This window comes from Plectrocnemia conspersa, unplaced genomic scaffold, assembly GCF_051122295.1.
Source record: "Plectrocnemia conspersa isolate PC_06_02 unplaced genomic scaffold, ASM5112229v1 ptg000005l, whole genome shotgun sequence".
Lineage (NCBI taxonomy): Eukaryota > Metazoa > Arthropoda > Insecta > Trichoptera > Polycentropodidae > Plectrocnemia > Plectrocnemia conspersa.
In genome coordinates, this window is record NW_028277169.1 from 31493063 (window position 1) to 31505073 (window position 12011).

Genomic DNA, 12011 nt, shown 5'->3' on the forward strand with positions numbered 1-12011 from the left:
CTTTCTAAACCATTTTTTTATTTCAAAATTTAAATACAAAATCCATGTAAATATTCTTTTTTCGTTTTACAGAGAAATCTGCTTAATTAAAAAAACAATTAGAACAATATAAAATTCGAGAAGAAATGCAAACAGAAGACAATAAAGAAAGTTGATTTTTAATTAATTAATTAACTAACTTTGACACTGCTGGCATTCACGCTACTTCGGAGATCCAAGCATTTTAACTTCAAAAGCCCTCAAAGTTGGACTGCAACCCAGAGCAAGCTGATTCAACTTGAGATCATGGTAGGTCACAGACCCGCCGCTTCTCTCTTCGCATCCACTTCACATTTGTTTTATAGCATATAAACATAATAAATTTGTTTGAACAAATAACCTTCTTAATCAAAGTTCAGAACATAACTATTGATTTTTCGCACTGACTGCCTATGAGCATGGCTCAATCAACCCTGAATTAATTTGTTAAACAGCAATTAACCCTCATCTCCAGCCATCCTTGAATTCTCATGCACAAGACGGCGCAATCAATTACGGCTATTGTTGCCTGTTTGCCTAAAGGAAATTATGCATCAGGCCAGACTTGGGATATGAAGTTTCACACAATCATCAGGCCACATCGTAACAACGTTCTGTGACGTGCTCGGCGGCGCGGGTTATCGATCCGGCAGGGGCCGGCGGCGCCGAATGACGCGGAAAGCGACAGATTCGCACGCACTTTTCACTTTTTTACCGACTGAAAATTGTATGGTGGTCACGTGACCGCCCATGCGATAATGCAAATATTTGACCGCGTGATTTCGTGCCGTTTAGCGGTGCGGTGTTTCGCTAATGAACCCAGCCATTCGATACGCGACACGAACGCTCGTCGACTCGTTGATATTGATGGACGTGTATGTGTTTAATTAGCAGGTATCGCTTTATTAATCAGAGGTTGAATTATAATAATATAATTTGAGCTAATAGAGTCATATGAGGTGTTAAATTTAATCCGAAGTGGGTTTGCTTTGCATTCCCGACGTCAAACTTGATCAGTGGATGTGAAGAGAGAAGCGGCGGCTTCCATGGTTCGAGCGCTCTTGAATTTCGGATACCTGAAACTCTAAAGTAGATTTTCTAGTATGAATGCTAGTAGTGTCTCTAGGTGGAAGTCCCTTTCTCTGAGACGGAGTTTCTACGGGAATGTGATTCTGGGTTGTAGTATTTATATTCATAACCCTTCCATGCAGTGATGTTCTGATAAAATTGTATTGACCAGCTCACATCTCAGCACGCCCGCCCCCTTTATTTCTTAAACATTTTAATTATTACAATTAAAATATTAAAAATGAATTAAGTACATATAGATTTATTTATATATTTCATATAAACAATTTAAAAAATATTTTGACTTGTATTAAATACTTTCATTTTGGCGGGTCTCACACGCTTATCATTAGCTGAATAATGTTTACCCGGTTCTTTGGTATTTTTTCTTTAACTAACCGGGTACCCGGTTCGCCTCCGGATAATTTTTGCTCACTATTATTAAAATTTAAATTATTTACTAAATAAATATATCTTATTTTGCTTAAAAAAAAGTTAGAATAGAAAATTAAAGCAGATGTATATTTATGAATATTTTAATAAATTTAAATATTTATTTATTATATAATATTTACTTAGTGGGGGGAGCAAAATTTGGCCAATCAGTGGTCGTTTTTTTAATATTTATATTTCATCAAGATTCATAGTATTTTATTAAATGACATGTATTTTTCTGGCTAAATGGGGCAGAGTTTAGAATCCACGTCAAAAGCAATAAAACCGTGCCGTCGCATTAGAAACAATCAATTATCTAGTGTACATATTAAAACTTTTTATAACAATGTTACGACTTATAATAAGTCAGAATCGATTGAAACATATCTAAACCGAATTTTAACGAATAGGAGAGCACCAAAATCAATTATCCCTTTTCAGAAGTCAAAAAGAATAAAATCGTGCCGTCACCGCCGCCGCTTTTGCGCCTTCCTATTGACCAAAATTCAATAACCAATAGTTATATCAGTGAAAATAGCTACTATATTTTTAAAACATGGTATAATATTAACTGTATGCAGTCAAACAATGAACCAATTTATTTTCCCCTGAGAGATAAGTTAGCTTAAGTTGTATTTTAGACTTGATTATTAAAAGTTCTAACACTATATTTAGTTTTAAAACTTTTATTAGGTTAGGTTAGGTTTGTTTTAAAACAGGTTTTGAATTCCCCTGAGAAATAATTTGGTTTAGTATGTATTGAGACTAAGTTTTGGTTTAAACAGCAAATGGATATTTCGCAACTGTCGAATTAGGTTTCATAGACATTTTAGAGCAGTATATCAGCTAAATAATATTTCCGCCAGTAGAATATTTATCTACTGATGAAATGTATTTGGAATTCACTAGTGAAATATACATGTAATTTCACTGAAAAATACATATTCATTATAACATTTATGCATAGCATGTGAATAACTAAAGCATGTAAATATACATATATTACTACATATGGAAAATCTAAAATTACATAATTTTACAAGCAGCTGCCAAATAGTAATTGTTAAATTCATAGTATTTATTTAAATGAAATGCAATTTTCACGGCAAATTTAAGCGAGAGAGCTAGCCATCAACCGATGGATAACGGATCAAGATTTAACGATCATAAATCATTGATGGTAAATAATAACAATATACTTAAGTCGCTTTTTTGTGAACTACCGTCCCCCGAGTATTTAATGTGTATTTTTGTCAAATATTTGTATTTAATTTTTTTTGTTAAAAGGGTGGCGAAATGAAAATTAACATTATAAAACAATACTTTCAGTCAGACGACGTCAAATTAATGGTCATTAGATCCGATATGTGTCTAATACTTAAAGTTACAAGTTTCTGAGCAAATAGTATTCATGAACGAAAATCATCGTTCTGCCTTGGCAGAGCTGATTTTAATTGTATCGATAATGATTTAAACTTTTCTGACTGTTTCAGGAAGTTCTTTGTTATAATTTATCATAATAATATCAACATAATTTTTAAATCATTTTCATAAATATTTCACTTAAAAAACGTTTTCTTTGCTAGCTATTAATGGATTGACAATTTCATCTAATTTCCATGTAGTTGTTTAAAAAATGTTAAATAGATAGTACATTCCCTTAATAATTATTTCGTATTGCGTATTCATCAACCTCAATGTCATGTGTTTTATTATACTATCGATTAACATTTCTCGAGGGAGAAAATTTAATTAATGATTTAATATTAATTAATTATATTTTCTAGAAAGTATCAGTTTTAATTATGTCCTCAACTTGGCATTCATAACAGCCCGGATTTTATTTTAATTGCTCAGAAGTAGAGATTATTCTTCAAATAAATTGATTCCCATTAGCGAGATTTTGTGAGCATTCGACAAAGTATAAATTTCTTCCAATATATCAATCTTCAGAGTCAAATCGCTTAAGAAACATTTATTGCTAAGTCGTGATGCAGAATATGCTCGCCAAGGTGCTCGGATTTTTCCGGACACGAATTTTACGGACAGAAATTTTCCGGACAAAAAATATTTTTAATAATATATTAAAAAAACTTAAAAGTTAAATATAGCAAGAAACTTGAATTAAATTCAATGAATCCATATTTTTAAAAAATGTTTTATCAGTTTTTTAAAACATGTCTTGTTGGTATTTTGATTATTTTTGTAACATTTTTAACTAATTGACGTCAATGAAAACGGATAATTAAATATTAAATAAAAATTGCTTATGACAGGATTATTCTGGTCACGAAATTTGCTTAAAGGAATTTTCTGGACACTTTTTTTTACGAATACTGATTATTCCGTACAGAATTTTTACGGACACGGATTATTACGAACATAAATATATTTTTATTATTATTTAAGAAAAATTAGGGTAAACATTTTCATAGTTGAATTTTTAACTACAGAGTGCAATGTAGCAATCAACAGAATTTTTCCGTACTGATTATTTTGGACATTTGTATTTTGATTATTTTTAGAACTAGTTGATGTTTATAAAAACGGACAATTAAATGTTAAATAAATATTGCCAAAAGTTTTTGGCGGCGGCCTTTATGAAAATGAATGGAAAATTTCGGATATGATCAACGAATAAAAATTACTGTGTTCACAGTAATCTTGAGATGGTCTAAATTACTTTTTTCCATTATTGAAAACATAATTTTTGTCATAATCCATTAAAGGAGATCTTAATAAAACATAATAATAGTGACATGTAATAAAATTAATCCCTTGCGTAGCTTCAAACATATTTTTATTGTCCTGCCTAAATGGTCTATTTCGATTACTAAATTATATTTTAATATTTTACGTTAAATATCATAAGTTTTAAGGACTAATAATCTAGAAATATTTCTCACTAAACTGGAAACGAAAACTTTGTTAAAATTTTAGTCCATTTATTGAAAAAATACGATCCATTGTTACAAGAAATGAAAAATCTGGGAAAGAATTTTGCAAAATCATATATGAGGAGTAATTAGTACGAAGTAGGGATTATATCGATAAGAATACTACTCGATAGGTAAAGGGATTATCGGGTTCATCAACTGAACCACTCATCCATCTATAATTGGACAGAAGGATTAACGCATATCACAATAAAAAAGGTCAGTTCCACTCGCGATAAAAGCATTTTTTACGGCTAAAGAAAAAAGTGTGTTTCTGCATTTGTAATGATGAAGTAATTTGCTTCATATTAATTTCACATTCTTATTGATATATTGCAATACATAATAATCTGATAAAACTAATCATTTTATAAATATACATGTTGCTTATAATATTTCACCTAAAATAAAAAAATATTAATTTCATAAAAGCAACGTAAAACTATGTAGTAATAAAATGGGGTCATTTAGGAAACACAATAGAAATAGTTACGCGAGAGATTAATTTTATTACATGTCACTACTAATAATTTATAAAGTTCATTTTGAACGGTTGCAGATAAAAATGTAATTAAAACTAGCTAGAGATTTTCGTTTTTTGTGATTTTTCATGAAGTAAAAATATTGATTAATTGGATTTAATTCATTTTGATAGCTATTGAACTTGGTAATTAAAAAATCAATAATAAAAATAACCTTGGCTTATATTAAAAATATTTTTTTCTGGAATAATCAATGTACAGACATTTCCTGACTGAAAAATTCGTGTCCATAATAATTGTGTACGGAAAAATCACCGAATCGCTCGCCAAACAGCGCAACTTGACAACCCATCTTAGTCCTAAAACATGACTAATTTTTATATTTTTAATTATGACCTTGGAAATATTAAAGACCTTTTGTTGGTTTTAATATTTCCAATAAATTTTGCCAACAAACAATTTAAAGTGATTAACTTGTATATTATATTTTATTAAATTATCCAAAACAAGTTGTGATTGATGCTTTAAAGTTTAAGCAATGACTGATAATGACATTAAAAAAAAATTGTGCTCACAATTACAATTAAAATATCTACAGTATTATTAAAGTTCGCTAATATCGACTAAAAGTGTTTGAGATTTGGCTTTATAGACGTAGGTATGCTAATTCATGAACTAAAATTTTTCATCTATATAGAAAGCGATTGAACACTTCATTTAACCATAAAACTAAGGAATATAGAGCACCATGAACACATAATCCTATGTCCGAATATGACCCTCTTTATACTATGGGTTATTAAAATTCGCGTTTATTTACTGTGACCAAAATGATCATCAAGACAATAGCGTAAAAGATGGAACCACACAAAAGCCCTCGTTACGGCCAGAAAGAATCACACAAATACTCCATCATTAAAAAAATATTTCTTTATTGCGAAATGGTCACAGGAAACAATAAATCCGCAGATCCACAAAATTTCCGTTGCAGTATACGACCTTGGACAATGCCCATCAAGCAAATGTCACTTTCTAAAGGCGTATATTTATTTCGCTGTTTTAAGAAGCGAGTATATATATTGACTGGATGATCGTTGCATGATTGTGATTTTTCAGGATACGTAAGCCTTGATTATATTAATCACCTTGAATCGCCTTAAAAATAACTTTAAGGTTATACGTATTGAAGTTAATCTATAACAATTCAAGGTGATTAATGGAGAGCAAAATCTGTGAATATATGTTGGATTTCTCTACATTATATTATAAATACGGCCAAATTTCAACTGCTGTTCTTACAAAATAGATTACTTTTTGTATCGAATTCATACACAAACCAATTTTTTTATTGTTTAAAGAGAGACAGTTCACTCACATAAGATGTGCATCAGATAAAATAGGATATATTCTTAAAAATATATTTTTTAACTACAGAGTAGGCAAAAACGTAATGTAAACTTGTAAAAAAGACCATGATTGATAACGATCCGTAAGATTAGTTAGGCCCTTATCAATTTATTAGTTAATTAAGAAAGCTTAAGATGATCATTAAGCTCTATACATTGCGAAGAATAATCGCTGTTGGACGATACGTAAAATTTATTAGAAAATAAATATTCCCTTTACGAAAGCTCAGGGTGGTCAAAAGCTCAATACTTGGTTACAGCATCAATTGAATTAAAATGTTTTGTATGCAGTGAAATTGGAAGGTTATTTTGTGTACTAAGAACTGCTGCTACTAAACCAAATTATTGATTTCACTAGGTACTGCTTACAATAGACATAGGAGGACAAAATTGGCAAGAAGAAATGACAATGTCACACGTTTTTATGGATACTTGAGTACTTGTTCATATAGTCCGGAGCATCTGCCATATAGTCCGGATGAAAACTTTTTTAATGGTGTAAATATAACAGATTTGAACTTCTAATAAAATAACTTCACAGGTCTCAGATTTTTTAGAAAAACAATATTTTAGCTACATAAAATATACATATTAGTATTTGCTTTTTTGCTTCAAGCGGCTTTAAATCTCAATTCTAATTAAATTGTTCAAGTCATTGAAAAATCTGTGTATGAATGATAGTTATTATTGTGTTATATTATTATTTTGTATAGAATATATCATATTCATGATATTTTTGAATGAAAATAATAATCGCTACTATGTATGTACATAGTATATATAAAAACATCAAGCAGAATATATATTTTAAAATGTATTTATTTATATAAACTACGATACCAAAGCATCACAAAATAAAATTTAATACATAGCAGAAAATAATATCTAATATTTAAATTTAAGCTTCACTTTAACCTAAACAGTACGTACAAAGCTCTCTACAATTTTGCACATGTCTTATATTATTCTAAGCGTAAAAGCACAACGAAGAAAATGCATTTTAAGAGCTCAGGGAGTGAATAAGCGTTTCACGTTGTTACGTAAGCGTTTATTTACTTTCTTGCATATATGTAATATTGTTAAAAAGTGGAGTTTAAGCTGCGAAAGGTTATATAATTTACTCGACTGACGTTTTGAAATAAAGCTCTTTAATAGCGTACTAAGTCGTAAATTATCTTAATCCGTAAACGAAAAAATATCGTAATTTATTATTTAACTTTTATCAGATAGCTCAAATTGACTGTAAATAACTAATAAAGATAACTATTTGAGTGATGGAGCGAAAGCCACAATCTAAACTGCCTTGTCTTTTTTTATGACCGCAGAAAAATGCAAATATACAGCAAAACAATTAAAATGGTAGATCGAATTACATAGATTATTTTTTATGATTTATCTGTTCAGATTAATACAATATATGAAATAAAAATTATTTTTATATATTTTATATTCGTACATAATGTAATAGTTTAACATTTTAAATTTAATTAGAACTTAAAGTTTATTTCTAATTTACCTCTTGTTTATCTGCTCACTCAAAAAATGTTAATTACGTTTACATTCATTCCGTACCCTTATACTTCTGCCCTTTGTAGCAGACGAGCTTTGCTCGTCCGCAAAAAGCACCTGTCCCCTTGCGGCGAAGCTTTCGCTAAGTGAGAAGTCTACCGGTTGTTTTATCGGAGCTTTTACTCACTTTTTTCAACGCTAAGCACAAGAAGACCGATAGGGGTCGAGAATTTGGGACAGGAGTTATTAACCTTCTTTGTGTCACGTATTAAAAATATAGCAAAAACCAACCTCTTTGTTCTATTTATAAATATATTTTTAAAATATTAAAAAAAAGTAATCAATGAAAATATTTACTGTACATAAAATATCTCAAAGTTAAGAACTCCTGATTTAGGGGGCGACACGCCCAATGAACCCCCTTCGGCTAATTGATCTCGTTAAAAAGTTTTTCTGCCGTGATCGTGATGATGTTAGTAAATAGAGAATTTGCCGGTATCGAACCAGAAAATATTAAGTAAAGCCATAAAAACACGATGTTTATGATACTGAAGTTCTTTTATACGACATACTAGAGTATAAAAGCGTTGTGAATTCAAGCATTATTTTTTTTATAAAATAAACTATTTCAACTATAAAAAAGTAAGTAAAAGATTTATGGTTATATATTATAAATAATTGCAATGTGTTTCAAAAAATAAAATTATACTAAATGTGTACTAAAGTAAACTTACTAAATTATAATATATTATAACATAAGGAAGTAAATATAACTTAGCACATTATTTATAATTATAATGTCGTAGTTTGGAAACAACGCGCTTTGAATACGGATATAGGGATTTGTCGGTAAGAGTTAAATCGGATTAAAATTCCTTGTCTTGAGCTTTGCATGGATTTATATTTTTTTATAATTAATCCTTAATATTATTTTAATATGGAATGAAAAGATAAGCTTTGATACTTTTCCTAAAAAATATATAGACTGAAAATAATAATTTATAAAAATTACATGTACATTAAAAACATCAGTTATATATAACGTATTAAAGTATAGTGATTTTAGTTATTAATCATTATTTTTAATGCAAATTCTATTAGTTTATTAAACAAAGCTTTGATTATAGAGTTGTGGGAAATCATTGTATGTATTAAAAAATATCTGAAATTATCCATTATATTTCATAATGAAATGAGGTTAAATCGATATTAACCCACGTTAAACTGTCTTGGGAAATTAAGCTAAGGATTTTGAACCCTCCAGCGAATTTATAATACAAAAATAATATCGAATGCTGTGTTTGAACATTTTTTTACTTTTTAATAAAAACGTTAAAGCAAATCTACCGTGCTTGAATATTGACGCTCTAACTACACTTTTTTGCGATCGTAAAAAAATCCGATGCTCGTTCGACTGGAATACTAATCTAACTTTATTGCATATAATACATATTTAATTCATTAAAATATATACAATAATTATTTTTTCATATTATCTAGCTTTGTGAATTTTATTACGTCGATCGTGCTCTATGATACACACATAGTTTTATAGCAAAATTTTAGTTGTTCAAAGAAACGAAAAAACAGGAGAATTATAACTTGTCCTTGTTTTTTGCCTATATATTATTATATAATAAAAATTGGCAATATTCCAAAAAAAGTATTCCTTTATAAACATATTTTTATTTTTTTATGTTCAATTTTTGGCAATAAATAATAAATTTATGATTTATATCTCATTTCTGCTATTATAAAAAAAAAATATAATTCCAGAATTAGTTTTAATTGGATTTAATTGTGTTACATAAATTAATATATGCCACAGATAATACAATTTATGCTGATAATAATGAATTTAATTTAATGTTTATATAAGATGAAAACAGCACACATGTTCATAATATGTTTATTAATTTTTTACAATGATTTAAAATAAACCATATTAAAAATAATAAAAGTGAGCAAAGTATGTGAAAAAATTAAGCTAAAAGTAATTAGCAAATGTTCTTGAAATTAAAAAAAATATAAGTAATATTTAATTAGGCAAAAGCTTAATCTTAAGCTTGATTATAATATTTTAATGATCTACGGATTAAAATATATTTAATGGTCATTATAATTAAGCTAATTTACATGTAATAATTTATTCGTTTCTATTCGAATTTATTTATAATATCCTGATATTAGTGATCATATAATAATATATTTGTTTGTCTCCATTTTACAGAAAACATATTTTTTATCACAGGATGATTCTGCTCAGGGTCTTAATGTGCAGCTGAGTGAAATTCAAAAAAATATAATACACATTTATACCAGGAATAGGAATGGATATAGTATTTTTTTCTCTCTCAGTGTTTTTAATTTCTTGAGAAATGAAAAATTGATATGTTAATTTAATATTAATCGATTTGCTATTAAGTTGTTAAGACCAAGTCGTTCGTATGACGGTTAAGGCCAATAAATGGGCAATTTAATATTAAATTTAGAACAGCTGATGCGCCTTACTACGTCAAACTACTGTTGTTTTAAATATGCAGCGTTTTTTTAATGAAATCAAAAATATCTAAAATACATATTAGTTAAATTGTTTTATTTTATGCTTATTAAATTATTTATATATGTAATTCATGTAATACATAAAAAATATCTTGCTAAAATTATAACATACGAAATAACATTTACGTAGCAAAGATCTGTATTCTCCACATAAGTAGACGTTTTTTTTTATTTGACAAAGATATATATCTGATATGTATTATTCTTATTAGAGGAAGAGTGAATATATACTCAATATTTAACAGTTCGCTGAAATTTACCATTTCAAAATATAAACGTAGATACTCATTATGATTTTATAATAAATCGTATATTCATATAAATATAATATAAACGAGAAAGGAGGAATCATCAATTTCATCTTATATTTTAATCTTTTGTTATTCTGTGCTTTCAAGAGCCGTTTTTGCATTTACTTAGGACGTTGAACAATCAAAATATTTTATACGGAAAAGTATGCGGTAACTTTCAGTTAGCCGACTTTGTATTACACTCCTAAAGGGGGAGGATAAGATAACAAACCGTGACTTTGCATATAAACAAAATTTTGTTTTAAATGCATGTGTATGAGTTATACGCACATATTGTGCGTATAATAGCATACATATAAACACACGTGTTTGTGTAGAGATACAGTAGAATTTTGATTCTCAGTCGAAATATTTCTGGTTTTCGTACCACGGCGTGAAGAGGGATGCTTGACAAATTCCGTTGGAAATTGCTTGCAAGACTGATAAAATAAATTACATTCTTACGTTTAAACACACAGTATGTATGTAATATGTATTTATAATTAGATATTACATTAACGATCAAGTGGGGACAAATAGTAATTGGATAGATTCTCGTAATCTGCGGCAATATTAATACTATCAAAGAGAGGTAATGATAAATAACAATTTCGCAGAATTGTTCCATGTATGAAGATAAATAACTACCGTATGGGAGGCTACTTTTTTATAGCCGAAAACTAGGCGATATTCTGGTATCATTAAATGACGGCGGCGGAGAGCAACATGTTTATTTAGTAGACCTTGACGGAAAAACGACGACCGGTGGCGCTTCATCCGCATCATATGTAACTTAAATTATAAACACATTAAAATAACTACCATTACAGTGAAATAATCTGTGTATAAATATTACCAGTCATCATCTAATCGCCTAATAATACGCATTTATTTTTTTATTTTTAATGTAATAATTAAAAAATATATTTTTTTAATATGAATATAATCTCTGTGTCTAAATTTGTCTAAAAAAATTATGCGTATCTAAGCAAAAACATTGCTGTGATTAAACTTTTACGTCTGAAATATTTATTAATCCAGTTTAAATATCAAGTAATGCACTAATTTACAAAATGACATAATCGACAATTCATTTAATTAACATAATTTTATAGTATTTTTTTTAAATATGTTAACACTAATATAAAATTACTTATAATGAGTCGAAACGCAAAATAATTTAATTTTTAAGAATAAGTGAATGTTTAAGAATAAGCAGAAGAATAGAGTCTAACATTGAATATTCTTAGAATAAAAGTTTTGGGAATAAAAATATTCTGACTAGGGCAACACTTTGGTTTAATA